We start from the raw sequence: 22025 nt of genomic DNA, 5'->3' as shown, positions 1-22025 counted from the left end.
TCTGGTAGGTAAATTCTAGGCAAGCCTTAAAAATCCAAACAAATCTATCACTCTTCCCAGGGACCCCTGCCCCCACTGCCAGCTTCTCCAGGGACGCCTAGCTTCCAGAGACCGCTAGCCTCCCCAGAGGTCCCCGGCCCACTCCCAGTCATCGGTGAGCAGCTGGTCTTCATGCCAAGGACCCATCCTCATCCTGCTGCCGGGGCTCTTGCATCTTGGGGGCTCTGCATACTCCAGGCCTGCCCTCAGGCTCTCTGCCCTTGTCTCTCCCATCGCTTTTGGTCTCTTCTCAGCCCAGTGAAACCCATGGACACCCCTGCAGACTCTTCTCCTTCCCCTCCCACCTCCTCAAGGCAGGACCACACCAGCCAGTGTGCCTCTCCAAGATGGTCACCCCACTTCCCTGAACAGAGTGTGCTCCGAGGGCACCCCCCAACTCCCAGAGCTGGGCCTTGTCCTCCCACCGGCGGGGGGGCAGATGAGGGTCATCTGCCTCTACCTTCCCTGGCCCCCATCATTGCTTGCTGCTCTCACAACAGGCCCCACCCTGCAAAGAGCCCTTGCTGGATGCTGCTTGGCCTCCCAGGTGGAGAGAGAGGGCTTTCAGCCTGGAAAACAGACGAATAGTTTGCCAGAGCCCCAGGTCTTGGCACTGTGTGTCCCCTGGGCTGTGACTACCAACTCCTGGCCCGGGGGCAGCTGACGCTGGCATCAGATATGTGAGGGGCCACACAACGTCAGGGATAGGCGAGTCCACATGTGACTTTGTCACAGACTACACAGTGTTCAGGGAGGGCCTCTCAGAGAACGTGGTGTGCTCTCCAGCAGCTGTCCCTTTGATAAAGCTGAGCTCTCGGCAGGCTGAGCATCATCTCTTCTGCTGGATGAGGCTGGAAAACAGGAGTGGTGGAGAAAGAGAAGACAAAGGATGCACTCTGATTGGACTATGTGCTGTCATCCGGAGTGTGGTCTTATATTTGGAAGTCCTCCCTGCCCCACCCCAGGCCCACCATGCCCGGGACTCCGGCCAGTCTCAATGGCTCTTCAGACAGACAGTCAGGACGGCTCTCTCTCTGGAGGGACTCATCCTCGTTTGTTTCTTCACTCTCTTCTCAACAGAACTTCACAAGCATGTCTTCCAGTCTGTCATCAGTCTTGAGAACTGTGCGTGGAGGCACAGCCCAGGGAGTCACCCATCCAGGAGGTCGTGCTGAGGGGAGAACATGGACAGGACCTCATAGCGCAGATGGCCGGCGTTGGAGCAGGAGCTCAGAAACGGCGACGACCTGGGACATCCGGCCCGGGGTCCAGGCAGCAAGGCCCAGTGGACGCAGCTGGGCCTCCTGCGAACTCAGCTCACTGGTGTCTACCCTGAGGCCCAGGTGAAGTGGGTCCAGCTCCTAAGTCACTTCTCTGTTGCTGCTTAAATGGGATCATGAGGTTCCACCCAGGGGTCTGATGGTTGAGCTCACACACCCGCATGGGAGGTTTCACCCACGAGTCTGGTGGTTTGAGTTCACACACACACACCTTGGTGTCCTTTAGAGTCACACCAGGGAAGGCAGGTCCAGGTTTTCTCTGGACAGGAAATACTGGACATCAGCTGTGCCTCCAGTCTTGAGGCAAGCCTGAGACAGGGTGGCCTGTCTGCAGAGGGCAGAGTGGACTCAGATGGAGTTGCACACTCGAGCGTATGGGGTGCACGCCCTCCCATCCCCAGGGTTCAACGTGCCCTTCCTGTAGCAAAACAGCCTGAGACCCAGAAGGCCCCCCAGACAAACTTCCCTTACATCCTTGCTTTAGCCGCCTCCGATGCCGATGCTGGACCCCATCCACGGTGATGAGAAGAGGCCTGTCATCCGTGGAGGGGACCAGGCTGGGATGGGGGTGGGAGGAGGCTCTCACAGTGGACAGAGACCTTCTGCACCCCACCCCCGCCACACCCCTGTGGACTAAGAAAGCCTTTAGAACCATAGCAGTGAGCCAGGTCATCGAGTTCCTGCTCTACCCGCCCCCCTCACCACCGCCCCCAGACAACGTGGGTGTGTGTGCAATCGGAAGGAGACATTCCCTTTTCAGTGTGAAAATAAATTCATGTTATCAGTGTGAGAAGCAGTCATGAAGGGCTGCCTTGGGTGCAAGGGCTGCTAAATAAAGAAGAACTGTCCAGGGAGTTGAAGCTCAATGCAGAGCCCCAGCCCAGGCCAAGAGCAGAGCCAGGAAGCTGGTGGGAGGGGTTTCCTGGAGCCAGAAGTGCGTCTGGCAGAAAGCGTACCCACAGCCCTTTTTTGGTTTCAATTCGCATGACATCACAATCTATGAATTTGCTGTGATTGGATTTGAATGAACTTGTAGATTCAAAACAACCCATTTGAAATGAGCTTCACAAAGCAGCTCCATCTCTCTCCAGCGGCCGTTACATTACATGTGGTTCCCTAATGCTCTTCTCTGTTCTGGACCCAGAGGGCAGGAGGGCCCACCCAGGACCAACACAACCAAGTCCAAACATGCACACGCATATACACACATGGACACACACATGGATACGAACACACAGAACCACAGACACACGGAACCACAGACACACACATGGACACTCATGGACACAAACACAGAACCACAGACACACATGGACACAGACACATGGAACCACAGACACACACATGGACACTCATGGACACAAACACACAGAACCACAGACACACATGGACACAGACACACGGAACCACAGACACACACATGGACACTCATGGACACAAACACATAGAACCACAGACACACATGGACACAGACACATGGAACCACAGACACACACATGGACACAGACACACACATGGACATGGACACACACATGGACACACAGACACATGGAACCACACACACATGGGGACACACACATGGAGACAGAACCACAGACACACATGGACACAGACACACGGAACCACAGACACACACATGGACACTCATGGACACAAACACGTAGAACCACAGACACACATGGACACAGACACACGGAACCACAGACACACACATGGACACTCATGGACACAAACACATAGAACCACAGACACACATGGATACAGACACATGGAACTACAGACACACACATGGACACAGACACACACATGGACATGGACACACAGACACATGGAACCACACACACATGGGGACACACGCATGGAGACAGACACACAGAACCACAGACACATACATGGGCACAGAGACACATGGAACCACATACACACACGGACACACAGACACATAGAACCACAGACACGCACATGGACACAGACACACGGAATCACAGTCACACAGGTGGACACACAGACATATGCATGGACGCGTCATCCTCCTCTTTCTTTCTGGGGGTTGGGGGCAACTCAGGAAAGGGTTTACCCACATTTGTGCACATCAGGGAAAACAGCATCCCACAGGCCTGTGTGCACACAAGGTCACTGTTGAAGCACTGGGTTAGCTGTCTTTCAGATGTGGACAACTGTGCAGGGACATGGATTCTGTTTGTGATAAAATATAGGCCTGCACCCTCGCCAACCCTGCACACCCAAACTGACCCCAAGCCCAAACCTGGAGAGGTCGAGGACCCCAGACTCTGGACACAAGCTCTCGATTGTGGGTGATTTGGCCCTGGGCATGTTAGCAAAGTGTGGGGATGTCTATGGTCCCACCAGGGCTGGGGTGCTGTCAGCACCTGGCAGGCCGAGACCAGGGTGCCCCCAGCACAGGGACGGGCCACCCCCCCCACCTGACCTTCCCTGGCCTCATAGCTCCCAGAGCAGGACCAGCATGGGGGCCAAGACTGCGAGGCCCAGAAGCAGCTGCTGGGCCAGCTGACCGGGATAGGAGCCTGGTGGACCCTCGTTGGGGGACCAGGCCTTCCAGACAGGAGCCCAGGAAACTGTGAACTCACCCTCAGGCCACGGTCACCTCTGCCAGTGCTCACTGAGAGTTACAGGTGTGTGATTTTCATGGATGTGTTTTATATTGATTGTGGGGGTGGTCTATGTGGGGGAGGAAAGGGAGTGTTTCTTCTGTCACCACGTCTACTTGCAGGGCAAGGTGGTGGGGCCCAGGGCTGCGTCTGCCTCTGAGCTCAAGTTTACATACCAGATCACAGCCCCAAAGCCCTTCGGGCACCAAGAAGGAAAGATGGACCATCCTCTTCCCCACTCCAATCCCCAATCCTGGGCCCCCGTAGGCTCCCAGGGAGGGTCCCAGCTCTGCTGTCAGCATTGACCGCACAGCCATGCTCCCCCCAAGCAGAGCCTCCACATGGGTCTCAGGTCCACGGCTGGTCTTGCAGGGTTAGCAAGGAGATCAGTGCTGGAAGGGCCACTGGGGAGCCACAGTGGCCCAGCCCAGCTGGACTTTGATCTCTCCCAAAGCTGAGACCCTCACCAAGCATGGTCAGACCCCAACTCCCATCATCTGGCCTCCTCTACAAGACTCCCACCCAGCCTGCCCAGTCCTCTGGTCATGCAGCAGCCTCTCTGAGGCCGGGGTTGCCCCCTCCCATCATCTCTAACCCTCCTTCTGCTCACAAGGGGATGAAGGCTGGGACCGGAGCAGGGTGGGCCAGCACCCCCTGGGACACGAGGACTCCTGAGCTGACCCTTGGGCAGAAGCACATGTGCCCTGCCCAGCCCCTCCCCCCTGTGTCCACGATGCCAGATCCTCCAGGGCCCCCCACAGACACACTGCTATCACCCAGGTCAGAGGACAGCCTCTCAGCATGAACCGCGGGTATGGAGGTGTGGATGTCCATGCCTCCCTATGAGCTGGCCCTGATCCTCAGGCAGTCTGAGTCAGGCAGAGTGACCGGTCCTGGCCATGCCCCAGGATGTGCAGGGCAGCCTCACAGGATTGGAATCAGCCTTCTGGTCACCAATACTCTATCCGCTGACTGCTATGTTGTTTGGCAGCAAAAACACAGAAACTCAAAACTGAGAGGAATATTCTAAAGGTTGTATTTATAGATGAAACTTCCTCTGCACATATCGTGTGTGTGCTGGGGGGTTAGGGCTCCCCTTGGGCTTGAAGTATGTGAGATGAAGCAGGAAATTCTAGTGCAAAGCTCCTGCTATGTGACTTTAGGAACATTCTTTTAGTCTCTCTCTGACTCACTGCCCCATTTATAATAGTTTCATAGGAATGCAATTTGCTACCCACACTTCAGGGGGCTTGAGATGGTCAGTTGGAATGAGGTTGCATCACATATAAAAACCTTTCAAAGATACAATATTGTTTTGTTTTTTTTCTTTTGGTTCAACATAGCACTTCTGAGCACTTTACAATCATGGTAAATAAGACAGTTCGGTGAATTCCTGGGAGCAATGCTTTAATTGCCACCCTTCGAGAGGAAGAAGTCGAATTTTTTACATCGTTTACAAGCAGCTCGACAGAGAATCAAATCCCTTCATTGTTGATTGAGAACATATCTGTTGAATTTGAGGCCTGGAATTATATTAAAACATACTTCATTTTCAAGGACCACGAAATGAAAATATTGAACATGGAAGAAATTGCTTCATGAGCTGTGAATGAAGGCTGTGCCAGGTAGGGCTCAGGCATCAGATGGCCTTAGCCATGAATGGGGGTCCCCAGTTTCCCCCAGCCTCTGCAGAGACGAGGGCTGGTGTCTGGCCAAAATAAATATGGGAGGAAGCAGGCTCAGAACTCTCATGAACTGGGCTATTTTCCTGCAATGGGACTTGGGAACAGGGCTTTGTGCTAGAATCTCCTGTTCGTTTTCCTTTCATCTCAGCCTCTCCCAGCCCCATATCGCCCACGTTCATCCCATGAAGCCTGGGCTCCGTACCTCCCAGGGGTTGAGGAACTGAGGGTGCAAGTTGTTTTCACTGAACTGTAGTTGATGTACAATATTATGCATGTTACAGGTGGACAAGATAGTGATTTACAATATTTAACAATTTTACTCCATTTATAGTTATTCTAAAATACTGGCTGTATTCCCCACGTTGTACCACATGTCTGTGTAGCTTGTTTATGGTAGTCACAGTTGTTTGTACTTCTTAATCCCCCACCCCTAGATCACCCACCCCCGACCTCCCTGCTGAGAACCACGAGTTTATTCCCTGTGTCTGAGAATCCGCTTGTTTTGTTATGTCCTCTTATTTGCTGTGTGTTTTAGATTCCATGTACACGTGAGATCACGCGGTGCTTGTTTTTTCTCTGATTGACTTTTCACGTGCAGAGTCAGTGCTCACGGCCAGCAGGGACCTCAGGGCTATCATCCATGGGAGGCGGACCTTAGCAGGGACGCCCCTTGGTTTTCCAGGAAATCACGAGAGATCTAAGCATCACCATCTCACGTATGTGATGGATCCACAGGGACAAGGGGAGTGAGGATTCAGGACTCAGCTATTTTCCGAATCTGGAAGCTTCCTCCACACGTTCTCCCTTTCCTTCTTTCTTTTCTTCTTCCTCTCTCTCTCTCTGACTCTAAAATGCTCCCCCATCTGCACGATACAAAGCCGCAAGGACGCACGCTGAGTGACCTAGAGATCCTTCTGGAGAAGGAAACCAGAGTGAGGAGCAGCAACCCAGGAGGGCACCCAGGGAACAGCTGCTTTGTTTTTAAGTCATTCAAGACAGAAAGATAAATTCTGTAGATATTATGTGTAAACACTAAAAGAAAAAGATTGTGTATCTCCTTTCTGTAAAAAAAAGAAAGAAAGAAAGAAACTCACCAGATGTCCAGGCTGAAGGTGGGTGGGGGCTAAGGAAGCTGGAGTTGGGGGAGCAGCGGGTGTCACGCCCGTAAAGGGCGCTGTGACAGTCAAGGCCCCTCCTGGGCCCCCCAGTCCTCTGCCTGCAGGAGTCCCAATCAGGTCGACCCAGTGTGTGTTCGCACCAACAGGTGCCTCGGACTCGGGGATGGTCAGAGGGCAGAGGCAGGCGTCAGGGACCGTCTTGGCCTCGGAGGGACAGGGGAGTTACAGGGAAGGAACATTGCTCATTTTAATTCTGGGTATAAATCCTTACTTGTGCTTCCCTGAGGCATCTTCCTGCCTGAGACGCTGCCAGAGACAGTTCAGGGACCTGGTCCCAAGTTTAGGGTCCAAACAAGTGGGTGTCCTGACGTCCTTGGGTTTGCACCTTCATGTCCCACATTGTTGCTTTGTTCCCCAGAACACCCCTACTGGATCCATGTTCTCGGACAAGTTCTCTCCCTGAGAACTTCCCAGCATCTATGCCCCAGTCGACTCACTTACTCACAGGCCACAGGTGGGTGGGGGACCATGAGGGGAGGGGGGTACTCCCAAACAGGGGCCAAAATGAGCTGCAAGCCCGCCCGGTCCCACACCATGGCTTGAGCTCTGGCTGTTCCTCAAGACCTCGTGACAGGCCCCTTGTGGCCTGGAGTCCACACGTCCAGGAACCTGAGGTCTGGAGGGGCATAAGGCAGACCCGAGGGACTCTCCATCATCCTTCCAGCAGATACCTGACTCGGTCACCCTACAGCCGTCTGTCTGTCTCCAGGTGTTTCTCTAAGAATCAGATCATAAAGTCAGAATACCAACCACAGCAGGGATGTCAGGCCTGAGGGGTCTCTTCATGATTTCTAAGCTAGAAATCTTTGACAACTAACATGATTTCAGTTCACAGATTTAGTCCAGGGAGAAATAGTTGTCATTGACACCGTCCAGCAGTTGGATCAAATACACACTTGAAAAAATGAAGTCTTTGGCATCTGTGAACTTCAGAGACCACTCCTCTTGAAACTATTCTTCTTCCCCCATCTTATCAAACTCGCCCAGGTGCACTGAGGTAAATGAGAACAAGCCAGAGCCAGAGGCTCGCCCACCTAGCCCCTCCTCCTGGGATGTAGGCACCATGGAGACCCACTTTCCGGCATTGTTTAAAGCAAACAAACTCATTTACCAGCAATCATAGAATATTCAAAATCCCTCCTTGTTTCTATTCTTTTTCTCCCTCTTCTATTTTAAAACATGAAGTCATCACCTCACTCTTCTCAGTTCTTTGCTTGAGTCTGGCCATCTCCAAAACTGATAGGAGAGTCCTGTGGGTTTTTCTGACCCTTGTCAAGTGCCCCTCCCCTAAAACCCAGGCTGACTCCAGCCACTGTGAGAGCTGAGTCATCCTCAGTCCAGGCCCTCGTCCCCAGATTAGACAGTTTGAATCCTTTGATTCATTGGAGAGTCTGTATCTTTTGAGATAGGCTGGGCCTGACATGCTACTCTCAGCAAAAGAAACCCTCCCTGCAGCCCAGCCTGGACGGGAGCCCCAGCCAGCAAGCTAACCCTCCTGGTCACATTCCGTTCCCAGGCTGCTGATGAGGTGGTCTGGGAAGCCTGGCTGGGCGAGCTCACATTGCTCAGTGGGACCGAAAAGGAATGTGGTTTCCGGAAGGTTTCCAGCAAGGACATGGGAACGGGCTCTGAAGCCGGGCTGGAAGCACTTCCCTTCTGAGAAGCACTTCCAATCCCCCATGGAGCCCCGTGTAATAACAGGCTGACGTTTTCATCACAGAAGAAGAATCGGTCACTCAGACGTGGCTGTCACTGGGGTGTTAATAAGCCCCACCCACTTTGCAACCTAGAAGCTGCATGGTTTAAAATGGGGAGCCCCCCGGGAAAGAGGGGTCTCGGCCAAAGCCACAGGCAATTTCTGCTCAGTCTCTCCGAGGGTCAAAAACAGCTAGAGACTCATTAAGTGAATTGAGACACTTCTTAAAAATTGGCCTCTCTCTCCCTATGTTCAATCTCTATCCTCAAAGATTTAACAAAATTTTCCCCCTTTGACCACAAGACAGAGTTCCAGACGTGGGCAAAGGACTCTCGTAATAGGAGCTCAGAGTTCGGGGGAATTTAATACAATAATCGTGTGTTCAGGAAAATTTTCTGCCATTGCAGCTCATTTTTTCCCCTGAGTGAATCTGCTTTATTTAGAACAGCCAGCGGTTCCAAAAGCCTGGGGCCTCCCCCAGCCCGAGTGCCCGGCTCCATGTGGACCCACTTCCCAGCAGTCCTGCAGTTCCCATGCAGGGACAAGACGATTGCTTTCTAATTGTGGTGAAACATACATCACATCAGATATACAGTTTCTAAGAGCACAGCTCGGTGGCATCAGGCATATTCACACTGGTGCAGCCAGCCCTGCCATCCTTGGCAGAACTTCCTCAGCTTCCCAAAGTGAAGCTCCTTCCCCGTTAAACACAAGCTCCCCGCTTCCTTGTCTAGCCTTGGGCACTCACCCTGCACTTTGTATCTTTGTGAGTTTGTCTTTCCTACATATCTCCTGTGTGTGTGTGTGTGTGTGTGTGTGTGTGTGTGTGTGTTAGTCGTGTCCAACTCTTGTGACCCCATGGACTGTAGCCTGCCAGGCTTCTCTGTCCATGAAATTCTCCAAGCAAGAATACTGGAGTGGGTTTTCATTCCCTCCTCACATATCTCCTATAAATGAAGTCATATAATACTTGTGCTTTTGTACAAATATCAGGTTATTTCATCCAGCAAAATGTCTTCAGGCTTCATCTGTGCCATAGTACATGTCAGGATTTCATTCTTTTTATGGCTGTATAATAGTTCAGCACATATATAAACCACATTTTGTTTCTTCATTCTGCAAAGTTATTAAGAGTTTGAAGAGATTGCATTACATACTTGGGGTAGAATAGACATATTTTATTCAAATTGTTAATAATAAATTGCTACTGTAATAATATTGTCTCCTGATTCATGAACATAGAATCTTTCCACTTATTTCCAACTTCCACCAGTAATATTTTGTAGTTTTCAACGGACAAGTCTTTCATCCCCTTGGTTAAGTTTTTCCGCAAGTAATTGTATTCTTGCTGATGCTTTTATACATGGAACTTTCTTAATTTCCTTTGCAGATTGTTTATTGTTATTGTACAGAGACGCAGTTGAATTTTGTGTGATGGCAATGCTTTTTAGCATGTGTTGCGAGGTTAAGAAATACCCATAGAAAGAGAGGGTTACAAAGCCTTGTTATACTCATCTTCTTTTTTCCAGTTTTAGGACTGATAAGCAACACTCAACTAACTAAGGTTAAGGTACACAGTGAAATGACATGAGGAACGTATATTATGAAACAATTAACAATTGTTTAATGTCTGTCATTTCATATAGATACTAAGAGAAAGAAGAAACACTTTCTCCTTGGGAGGAGCATTAACTGCAGTCTCTAGGTCACACGCCTAATCCTTATTCTTCTTGTAACTGGAAGCTTGTACATTTTGACCACTTTCATCCACCTCCACCCCCCATCTCTGATAACCACAAATCTCAGCTCTTTTTCTATCAGCTTGGTTTTGGGGGGTTTTACTTATTTAGGGGGGGTTGGAGTTTGTTTTTAGTTTCTTTTAGATTCCATATGTAATTGAGGTCATAGCATAATGCCTTCCTAGTACAACCATGTTGTTGCAAATGGCAAGATTTCACAACTTTTTGTGGCGGAGTACTATTCCACTGCTCGCATAACCACATTGTCTGCAGCGACACGTCACCTGCAACACGACACTTGGGTTGCTTCCCGGTCCTGACTTTTAAACACTGCCATAATGGCCGTGGAGGCACTGGTACATTTTCAAGGGAGTGTTTTCATTTCCTTTGGGTGAATACCCAGGAGTGGAATTGCTGGGTCACACGGTAGCTCTAGTTTTAGTTTTGGAGGATCCTCCACAGTCTCCACAGGGGCTGCACCACTTGCATCCTCTCCAGCTGCACACAGGGCTCCCCTCCCGTGCATCCTCTCCAGCTGCACACAGGGCTCCCCTCCCGTGCATCCTCTCCAGCTCACTGACTCTTATCTCTGAGATAACAGCACTCTGACTCCTGGGCTCCCCTTCTTTGCTGGTGAACTGAGATCAAAGGCCTACTAAAGCCAAAGAAAGAAGAGAAAAAGACTGTCCTACACAGGAAGCTAATCTAGGGGAAAAGCATGGGGTTTCGGTTTAAAAAAAAAAAAAAGGCAAAAACCGGGCGCTTTGGTCTCTGGTTTAGAGGAATTGCCATTACAGATAATTCATTTAATTGTGGACACTTCATAAGTAAGTACCGGGCACTGCCTAGAGACTGGGGATCGAGCAGTGAACAGGACAAGGATTCTACCCTTGGATGGCGACACATGCTGTGAAACTGAGGAAGCAAAGAGAGGAAGAAGGAGATCTCAGAGGGTGGGGGTGCAGTCAGAGCCTGCCGGGGACAGGTGACCTTGTAGGGCCAGGGCCTGAGAGGGGCCTAGCGCAGCACGGCCCCTGCGGGTGGCCCAGAGTGCCCATGGCTCCAGAACATTGTAAAACAGCAGGCTGAGCAACGTCAGAGTCTGTAGGCGTAAACACTAAGCGCCTCTGGGTTCCTTGTGCCCAAAGCGCTGCCTTTGGTGCACCCTCCTCAAGGCCAAATTTGAGTCTGAAATGTTAATGAAATAAGACAAAGAGGAAATTGCCTCCAATTTCGTTTCATAGCTCAGAAAATGTTCACTTTGTGTGGGCAGGGTAACCAAAATCAGCATGGTTAAATTAAATCACGACTTTTGCTAAGCTGCTGACTCACAGAGACACCCCGTGTTTCCAGAGAACATGTGACTTCCGGGAAAGCAGCCTGCTTCTGACAAGGGAGACTCTGCTGGTCCCGACAAATGCACCTCTAGGCCCAGCACAGCGCTTTTCCACAAACTCCGAGGTTCTGTGAGTGGCCAGCAAGTTTCAGAAGACCTGGGGTGAAAGTTCTCCAGGAGAAAATAATTCATGGCCTCATATTCCGCGGGGGCCCTTCCACTTTCAAATTCCAGTTACACATGAGAATAGCTGTTACCCGAGATCAGGGGCCAGACATGCTGAGGGCCTGCCCACGTGGGCATAGCCAGCCTGTCCTAACCAGGGCCCCGCGGTGTGGGGCGAGCACACAGGGGCTCAGCAAAGATCTCGTCACCACGTCCCAGGAATTTTCTCAGCCCCCAGATGCAGGAGGTGAGGTCAAGAATCCAGAATTGGACATCAAGCCCACAGATTGAGTGTTAGTCATCTTATCATTCAATAAGGAAAATTCCCCATAAACAAAGAAGACATAGAATAAGTGGCTCATGTTAAGGACAATTATTTATATGTTATGAAATGTCTGAACTCCGTCCCCTGAGAACAAACTATCTTGATGTATTTCTTCAGCTTTGCTGAGAAAAATTCCATAATAATAAACATGAGATGTCGGCCCTTTTTATTCTCCAGCAAAAAAAGAAGTGAGACTCTGCTCTGGCTGCCTCAGCACAGACCCCTGTGTGAAACTAAACAAAGGCTTCAGAAATCGAGGGGCTTCAGACAGTGCCATCCCAACCCAGCCACCCCCAACCTGTGGACCCCAGCAACGCGGGGATGGCAAGCAGGTCCGGGCTCACCCATTTAACCACAGACTCAAAATGAGACAGGCTGTAAGTCCACACCAACAAGAGTCAGATGTCGTCACTCTGACAGACAGTTATGGACCAAAACCTGTAGAGGGCCGTCCCCAGTGCCTCAACAGGAAAGAACCCGCCTGCCAAGGCAGGAGATGCAGGTTCGATCCCTAGGTCGGGAAAATCCCCTGGAAACCCACTCCAGTATTCTTGCCTGGACAATCCCGTGGACAGAGGAGCAGAGTTGGACACGAGGGAGCCACTAAACAACAAGAACCAAACCACCACCTCCACTGTGCTGCAGCCCCGGCTCCAGACGTAACCTGTCCTCAGGCAGGAAATGCTTCTCAGATCTGCTGTCTGTCCACAGCCAGGAACCCAGGGCTGTGGGAAGCCAGTGTCCCCCAGGAGGCAGTGAAGACCCCTGTCTCTGGTCCACCCCAGGTCCCCCTCCACATGCGCTGCCCTCCGTGGCAGCGCCACGCCTCCTACAGGGCCAGCAGGCCCCTCCGCGGAGGCCTGAGAAGAACTGGACCAGGCAGGGAAGACTCCAGGGAAATCTTTCCAAATTGCTGTATTTGAGTGAGTGATACAAAGGCAGCTCTGAGGACGCCCAGGAAACGGCCAGAGGAACTATGACCAGTTCTTGTCGACCGTGACAATCAGGGGAAGGTGAGGACAAGAAACAGGCAGAGACCACCCCAGGATGCAGAGCACGCTCATGGCAGAGAAGGCAGGACACGGGCCAGTTCACACAGAGCCCTGCCCCTCTCGGGTATTGGGCAGGAGGCCGAGCCCAGTGGAGCTGCTCTTCCTGGGGTCACTCGCTCCCCTTCTGTAATCCCCAGTCCCCTGCATGGAACCAGGAGCTGGGACAGGGCCCGGGCAGTGCTGGTTGCGCCTACAGTCAGTGGCCGGACACCCCATCCTCTCTAGCTGTCCAGAGGTGCTGGGTCTCCAGGGAATCCACCTGGTTCCCGGGCCTGCCCCGTCACCCCTCGCCTCCTAGAGAAGGGCCCCCAGCACCAATCTGGGGGCCACAACCAGGCCGTGTTTTCCCTTTCTCAGAATGAAAATAATCACTCAGAGGTGGGAAGCAAAGGCACCCTCCCTACCAGCCCAGCCAGGAGCTTCAGGCCTGAGCTCCAGCTTCCTCTCCAGAGCACCCCAGCTCCTGCAGGGAGTACGGCCTCAGGACACAAGACAATAGAAAGTGAGCTTCAAGACTTTTGCATCTTGGGCTCAGACTTGGAAACACTAATCTGCGCTGACTCTTCCAGGAAGCGCCGAAAGCCTCAGGAGACAGGGAGCTGCTCAAGATTCCCAGCCCAACCTAACAGGCCGTTTGAGACGTTTTAGGCAGGTTTCAACCAAAGAGGCAAACGTGTGGGTGCTTATCTGAACCGAACCCAAACCTTTGGAATTTTACACCTCACTCTGGAAACCCTCGCTGCGTGCTGTGACCTGCAGGTCCCGGCGGGCGCTGTCTGCTGGGAGGCGGAGCCACCTTTACATACACCTGTTCGCTCAGCGCGTCAGGCAGCCGACACAGCCAGGCAGCCCTCCTCCGACTTGGCCTGTGATCCTCTGAGCCCCTCTGTATGGTCTGTGCAACCACCGAGCTTAAAGGCAAGGCCCGTGGAATGCCTCGCAGTTGGAGAATCACAGGACGGCTTTATCCTAAATCCACCTGGAGCGACTCAGAACAGGTATCAGCTAGAAGGACAATTAGGGGGCGTGTGATGCCAGGAACTTCTGCCAGTTTTTACCTGTTGGAGCTGTTGGGAAATAGACCTGTCTCTGCTGAAAACTGCACTTGTACCTGCACGCAGGATGTGGGAGGGCGAGCAGGTGTTTGTAAGCCTAGTTATGCTCCTGACAATGCTCCTGTCTCACTCACAAAGAATGCTTGCTGCTCAGACGCTTCCCGCAGGGGACACGCCCGGGGCTCGGAAGCCTGAGGGGTGATCCGTCATGGGGAACTGGGACAGTACCCACTCATAAGCGTGGATTTCCACAGCCAACGTGATCTGAATTCTCTTCATTAGGAAGTAAGCAGTTTGGGGTTTTCACGCGTAACTGCTCTGTGCTGTCAAACAGTAGAAAAGGAAGTGGACCTGGGAGCCAAACTCAGGGACCGCCTCACCACCTTCTCCTCCTCCAGGGGCTGGAGTCTCCCCCCTTCCCAGGACAGCATTCTCAATGCTGGGAAATGACCACCCCGCAACAGGAGCAGAGGCTGCTGAGAAGCGAGGCCCGTCTCCAGTGAGCCTGATGGCTCAGAGCCCCAATTCAGTGCTCCCAGGTCTCAGGGCAGGAGCGCTCTGGTTCTGCTGCGCTTGAGGGCGCCCTTCTCCAGGTGTGCCAGGCACGCAGCAGACACGGGCAGGCAGCAGGGCACAGCTCCTGTGTCCTACACACCCACTCACCATCTGAACAGAAAGGACCGGAGCGGAGACACGCACTCGTGACAAAGGAACAATCACTGGAGGTTTCTTTACATGCGCCCAGGCTGCCTCCTTCCTCACTGAAATAGGAGCTGCACAGTGTGGGTGAGAAAGTATTAGTAGCTCAGTCGTATCCAATTCTTTGCGACCCCCGTGGTCTGCAGCCCAACAGGCTCCTCTGTCCACGGGATTTCCCAGGCAAGAATACTGGATTGGGTAGCCATTCCCTCCTCCAGGAAATCTTCCCAACCCAGGGGTCGAGCCTGAGTCTCCTGCATTGACAGGCAGATTCTTTACCATCTGAGCCACCAGGTGGGTGAGAAGGGGCCCTGGATTCTTCCTTCCTGCTGTGTGTGCAGAAATCCGAAACCCAGGTGTCAGCAAGTGTCCTGTGCAGGCTGAGGCCTGGGCGGATCCAGTCCTCTGTCTACAGCTGCCCCCTGCTCGGCCCCAGCAGTCAAACCACCCTGTCAGGAAGTGGTCAGCCCTCTATTCTCGGTCTGCGGTCCGCGGCCGCCGGAGCAATCGGTGTTGTGGTTTCCCCGGAGGTTCAGTTCACAAAGGTGCCATCCAGAGCAGTGCCACCTACTCCCTCTACCTCCCATCCAAAAGACCTTTCCAGACCCCTGAGACGACTTGTGAAGACCTTCTGGACCCCTGCGTAGACTCATAAACACAGAGCAGCCAACTTTCCCTCTGAAACTGGAACACAGAGGCCCAAAGTTCACTTCCTGCAAAGAAAGGGGTGAAAATGTTAGAACTAAGTCAGGTGCAGTAAGGTCCCCCTTGCCGTTCCCAAGGATGCTCAGGGTTGTAGGAGCAAGTGGCAGGAAGATGGGAGGTCAAGAGCCTGAGACAGACCCGGCTCACAGAGCACCTGGGAAAGCGCAGCTGTGGGTGCTGTGTACGAAAGCACATGTTCCCCATGCCACAGGACTTCTGCCCGCCTGCCTGCAGTCCCCAGTGCTGCGAGCTGCTCCATGGATGCTGCGAGCTGCTCCATGCTCGTGGATGGACCCCGCGAGTAGGTGGGGGGTGGAGGTTTGGAGCCAAGAAACCAAGTCTGAACCAAGACTGGGTTTACCTGCAGACAGCACTTTATCCCAGAGCTGCAGGGTTAGATGCGTCACCCTTAATTAGGGCCTTGAGATGGTGACAGCACTGGGACCATGAGATGGGTGCACAGGGATTCTAGCCACCCACCCCCAGCGGCCATGCCACCCACCACAGGGGCACAGGACCAGGCAAGCAAGAACATCAGTTTCACTGTTCCCAGGCCTCCCCTCCACACCCCCACCCACTGCCAGTTGCAGACACCCCACTCCCAGAGACTGGTGTTCAGGGTCCTCGGGGACCCCCATGGGCAGGCTTGCTCTCCGTGAGCAGCGAGCAGATGTGGCCCCGGGGTGGGGCTTCCATCAGCATCTCTAACCGACCAAGCGGCACCCAGGCAGGGATGCTCCACCTGCCCTGCGGTCCTCTGCTGTGTTTCAGGACACATCCCCAGTCCTGAGCCCTCCAAGGCATCCCCAATAGGCCATTTGCAAGAGGCCTTGACCCGTCTGTGGGTCTTAAATGGCTTCAAGGTGCCCTGTGTGGGTGAGCAGGTCCACTCCCTCCCCTTGGCTGGGCCGAGCTGCTCCAGGACCACAGCCCGCTGGCACATCACTGGTACCTGTGGCTGGACTCATGGTGTCTAGGGTGGTTTGTGGGCATCACCTTCTTAAGCCCATAGGGACCTTATGGAGCAGAGGACACTGTCACCCCCAACATTACAGGTGGAGGACAGAGCATCAAAGTCACACACAGGTCACACAGCAAGGAAATGGCTGATCTGATGGCCAGGTCAGCAGGGGCAAAGACAGCGGGGCCTGAAAGTGTGAGGCTCCTCTCTGTCACAGCATCGGCGGCCCCGCCTGTCAGGCCTCACCGGCACAACAGGCACTAGATCAGTGCAGACCATCCCAAGTGGTCACAGGACAATTAGAAAGTGGAAGTTGCCATGGAAGCGTGACGGGATGGTGGCACCTGGTGACCCAAGTGGCATCCATACACAAGACACACACAGACCCTCCTCCCATCTGGACCACGACCCCTGACCAGAACACATTACATTTTTAATAAGGAGCTGAACAAATACATCTAACACCTTAAATTTTTCCTTGTCAATTTCCTCTAATCTAAAACCTAAGAAAATGCCCACACAAAATTTCAGTCTTTTGAGAAATTCTGCAAGTGACCATCATTTAAAATTTTTTCCAAGACAGTATACATTTCTATCAGTTAGGGGGGAAAAAAATTGCCCAGGATTTAGAAACTAGAGCAGAAATGAATAAATGCTGCTTCTGTGTCCTGTGTACACTTTTCATTAGAACTTGACTTGCAGAGGAAACTGAGCTTTCAGCAAATATTTTCTGTCCTGTGAAGTGGGGCTAGAGTGAGGAGGTGTCGATGGCGAAGCAGAGGAGAGCACTTGGCTCATTTGCTCTTTTACAGTGATTTTTTAAAATGATTTAACGAAGCTACTGACCACACTGAGGTACTTTAATTCTTCTGTGAGTTTGACTTCCTGAGCTTTGCTCATCGTTACATCAGCGTGTGCATCTGTGTGCTGAACCAGGTTACGTGATAGTTGGGTATTTGCCATCGTGACCGCTTCCCAGAACCTGGGCCTGAATCTTCATGATGATGCTGCGTCCAGGGAGCTCCTACTGGTGTTATCTTGCATGCCGAGGGTCCTAGTGGATGTCTTCCTCTGACTGGCAGCTCGACATCTGGATTTTGCCCCGGTTCTGGGGTAAGTCCCACATCCTCTGACACATGCTGGCACCGGGCGTCCTCCACCCCAGCCAGGCCATGGGGTCCACTTCCCTGATTCCGGTCCCCCCGCCCCATTTAGACCTGCTGCCTGGCAAGCACGTCCCCTACTCTGCAGCCAGAGGCCAGTCTGTGGTGTCTGCTGGCCAGAGCTGTAGCTCACACTTGCATCCTCTCATTTCATCCTCGGGGCCAGGGTCAGCCCTGCTCGTGCCAACGGCGAGTTTTGGATGCATCACAGCTGTGTTCAAATGTGCCTTGATGGGAGCTGGCTGCCCTTCGCCCAAGACACCAGCAGCACCCCCAAGACCGGGGATTGCGAGTGGGGGGGCTACACCCGCAGCCCCGGACACCAGAGTCCATTGTTCATGCATACAAGCTGCTGACTCCGTGAGAAAATCTTGTTTTCACTTTACTGACAGTGGAATTGCTTGCATTTGGAGAAACAGAAGATATTAACTCCTGTGGGAATAGGTTTATATGGAAAACCAAGTTAGGGAGTCTGCTTTGAGAGAGTAAACTGTTGAGTAAATTTATAGGGCCGATTTCCTTCAAACTGCTCAGAATACTCAAAGGCCCTGTCTCCATTACGGATGGCCTAGAAGAATCTCCATTTTGAGGATAAAGGCATTTTTGAGCCACAGGGATTTCAAACAGCCTGTCCAGCTTTCCCATACTTTGGTTTGAGTTGTTACCCACGTAAGATTTAATAGCAAAAGTGAAATCCGAAAGAGAAAGTTTTCATAGGATTTCAGCTGAGTCTCCACGTTAAGGACTGAATGTGTGTCCCTCCCCGAAGTCCACTGTTGAAGCCTCCCACAGTGTGCTGCGTCTGGAGGGACCATCTGCAGGGGGTAGTTAACGTCCACACACCATCACCCGGGAGTTAGAGTTTGAATGTGTGTGTTTGGAGCAGGGCAGGTAGGGGAAGGGGCAGGTGGAACACTGGGGAGCTTCACAGTTCTGCCCCTGCAGCACCCCAGAACAACGCTGCTGCACCCACTCCTGGGAGAACCAATCTGAGGCTTCAGGAGCAGCTGCAGGGGGGCAGGGCTCTTTTCCCTCAAGAAACTAGCCTCCTCAGTCAGGGCCCCAGGAAGAAATAAAGATCAACACAAAGGGGAACAAAATGTGCATCAAATACACCCAAAATGTACTTGTTGGAAATTTGTTTTATTTAATAGAGAAGGAGGCACCAGTCAGACAAGTCACCCCTTGGCTGCCTGCAGGCCCCCCTGCCCCATTTACTGCCTGGCCCAGGCTCAGCCCGCGGAGCCCAGCCAGACGCCGGTCAGCCCCAATGAGCCAGCTCTGTAGCCTCGGGCCATCCCATCCCTCAGCACTGGTTTCTTCATCTGCAGAACAGTGAAATTAAAAAGTACTTATTCCAGGGTTTTCCTTATGAGATTTTAACAAGATAATTTGTTTAATGGCACTTTGTAGAAGTCCAGGATCTCAGTAAGTATCAGCCTTTCTCACAAGAGCACAGCCATTAAAACCAGAACACAGCGTAACCAAAACAAAACAAGACAAGGACCCAAGCCCCAGAATGCTTCGTCTATTTGAGGCGGAGCACCATCCTGGCTTTTTTTCCACTAGTTTGTTGGGACTCAGTCAGCTCACACAGATACTGCAGGCATCACAGGAAATCAAGGAACCAAGGAATTCACATGCTACAAATCAAAAGAGCTCCAGCCCATGTTAACCTGAAAAGGCATCACATTGTCTCACTTGGGTCCTTTTCCCAACTCCAGTTCAAACATAATAACCAAATGCACCAGCACCTGAGTTCTGGCATCCCGCAGGGCCCAGCGAGGTCCCTCCATCCCCACCTGCAACCCTTAGCCCAGGGACCCCACATGGCCAAGGCCCGGTGTGCCTGGGATGGGGCATTCTGGCTGATGCGAGTGTTATCGTCTTTCTCAGAGACATCCCAAAGCCCCAAAATTGTGGATTCTTGAGGCAAAGTCATGTCCTCCCCAACACATGTCAGCTCAGAGGGCCCCACAACTCAGAGCTGACCCATTGTCCCAGCGACATGAGTTTGGAAGAGAGGAAAAGCATTCCCCCAAATGGGCATTTTCCAAACACCCTGCTGCATTTTGACAATGGATGCCCCATGGGCCACACGCACAGCCGGGATCACCTGGGCCGGGGCAGGGGAGTCTCATCTCAGCCTTGCTCCGTCCTCCACATGATGGCCTCAGAAGGTGTGAAACACACTGCTCAGATCTGTGAGTTTATTAAACAGTCACGGGGCACAGAGCCTCCACAGCATCTGATTCCAGGTCAAGAGGTCCCGGCTTCCTTGGTGATGGCACAGCCCTCCGGAAGCGAGAGTTCACAGCCTGGCAGGTGCGGGAGCCAAATTTAACTCTGTGAACTAGTTATCCACCTGCACAGACCGGCCAGCCTCCTGGGAAATGCACGGTCCACACCTGCTCACACGCTCACCCGATGAACAGGTTCCCCCACCTCTGGAGCCGCCATCCAGGTGACGTGCACAGGGCAGGTGATGCTCCTGCCCGCCCAACACCCTGCGAGATGTTCTCACACTGTCAACAGGCTGGAAGCTGGCATAACCTCACAGTCTGAGTCTGTCCTGGGAAATGACATTTATTGGGGTTCCTGCCTGATTAATTGTAGTGCATAAAAGCAATACACATTTAATACTCTTTTGTAAAATGAAAAAAATATGTAGAAACACAACAAAAAACTTGATGTTGAGACCATTCTATTTTCTTTAGAACACTGTTTTCTTTTTGAAAAGTAGGAACTTAGGAGCAGGGGTCTAAGCCTTGATATGTTTCTGAAGTAGCCAAGTCATATGCTTAGGTCTTTTAACGAGCCTCAACTGCAGAGTCCATGGCCTGAAAGAAGCAGGTCCTGGCCACTGGGGCCACCTGACTTCCCTTGTACCCTTCGTGGGGGCCTTTTCCAGGAGGAGATATGTCAATATGAAGTATTATTTCACTACACACATGTTATATACATACACATATATGTGTATGCTATTTAAAGAGAAAGAAACTAAGGTTGGCTTGCTTACTGCCTTGAAATCCTCCCCTAGTGCAGCGCCCAGGGGTTGCGGGGGGAGGGGGCTGGGGACAGAGACTACCACGGCCTAAGCACCACCCCCCACCCCCGCCTGCTCCCTAAGCCTCTTTTCCCAGACTTTCCAACTTCTTCATCAGCTGACCGATGACAAAATGAAGTCACTACATGTTACATCCAGTTGTTCTACAAATATCACTGGGTGCCTGCTGTGAAACGGGAGCTACAGGTGGGGGGTGGACAATGGGGGGGCCAAGTAGGACCCCTAAGTCCACATGTTCCCCAAAACTTTAGCATAGAAAATACTCTGTGCTTTAAATATACATGTGAAGAGTCTCTGTGTGTGTGTGAGTCACTCAGTCATCTCCAGCTCTTTTCGACCCCATGGACTGAAGCTGTCTAGGCTCCTTTTTCCATGGGATTTCCCAGGCAAGAACACTGGAATAGGTTGCCATTCCTTTCTCCAGGGGATTTTCCTGACCCAGGGATTGAACCCACATCTCCTGCGTTGCAGGCAGATTCTTTACCATCTGAGCCACCGGGGAAGAGTCTGTTGCCACAGAGAAGACGTAAACAGACCTGGACATGAACTGGAATATTCATCCTTGGAACCAGGCTGAGACAAGACAAGATGGGAGATTCTGTGGCCACTTTGACACGTTAGTTCTACTGGGACTGGCCCACCAGTCAGTGTTATTTACGGGGTGTCAGCAAGTTGGATTCAGAACAGTAGACAGAGGAAAAATTTTAGATATTTCCCACATACCTCACCATCAAACTTAATTTGAAACAAAAGACAGCCGCACACGAAAGATCCAAGAGGTGATCTCCACTGATGATGAAGTATTATTATTTGAGTGCAGAGGACTTTAAGTCACATTTTAATATCATTCTAAGCCTTTTAGAAGAAAACAAAACCAGTTTAATTTCTTTTATAAAAATTAATCAATGTCTATTATTTCTGCCAACACATGTATTACAACCAAATCATCCCAAATCTGAAACTAGGGACTCACAAAATCATCTTTATTCAAAGAACTACCATCTAGGTTTCCAAATTTCACATTAAAGACTAAATAGTTAAAATTTAAATGCAAACATATTATTAAGTATAAAAGTGGGTAATACAAAAGAAGACAAATTTCCACCACTGTCAGTTTTCTGGCATGTGCTGATGGCCAGTTTAGAAACTTGGTTTTAAAGCGCACACGCATGCGTGCATACTAAGTTGCTTTAGTCGTGTCTGACTCTTTGTGACGCCACGGGCTGTAGCCCTCCAGGCTCCTCTGTCCA

The 22025-nt window shown here is 51.7% G+C and overlaps 1 long non-coding RNA gene across 1 annotated transcript in view; it reads right to left on the bottom strand.

Moving 5' to 3' along the window:
* Positions 1–9667: 9667 nt before the first annotated feature.
* The window catches only part of LOC132657167 (uncharacterized), a 30023-nt gene continuing 17665 nt past the window's right edge, over positions 9668–22025 (bottom strand). Inside the window, exon 2 of the long non-coding RNA XR_009594942.1 lies at positions 9668–15592. This is a non-coding gene — a long non-coding RNA (uncharacterized LOC132657167). The remainder of the gene's footprint in view (positions 15593–22025) is intronic.

Source organism: Ovis aries, chromosome 9 (assembly GCF_016772045.2).
Source record: "Ovis aries strain OAR_USU_Benz2616 breed Rambouillet chromosome 9, ARS-UI_Ramb_v3.0, whole genome shotgun sequence".
Taxonomy (NCBI): Eukaryota; Metazoa; Chordata; class Mammalia; order Artiodactyla; family Bovidae; genus Ovis; species Ovis aries.
The sequence above is the reverse complement of the archived record's forward strand: the minus strand, read 5'-3'. Positions and strand labels throughout refer to the sequence as shown.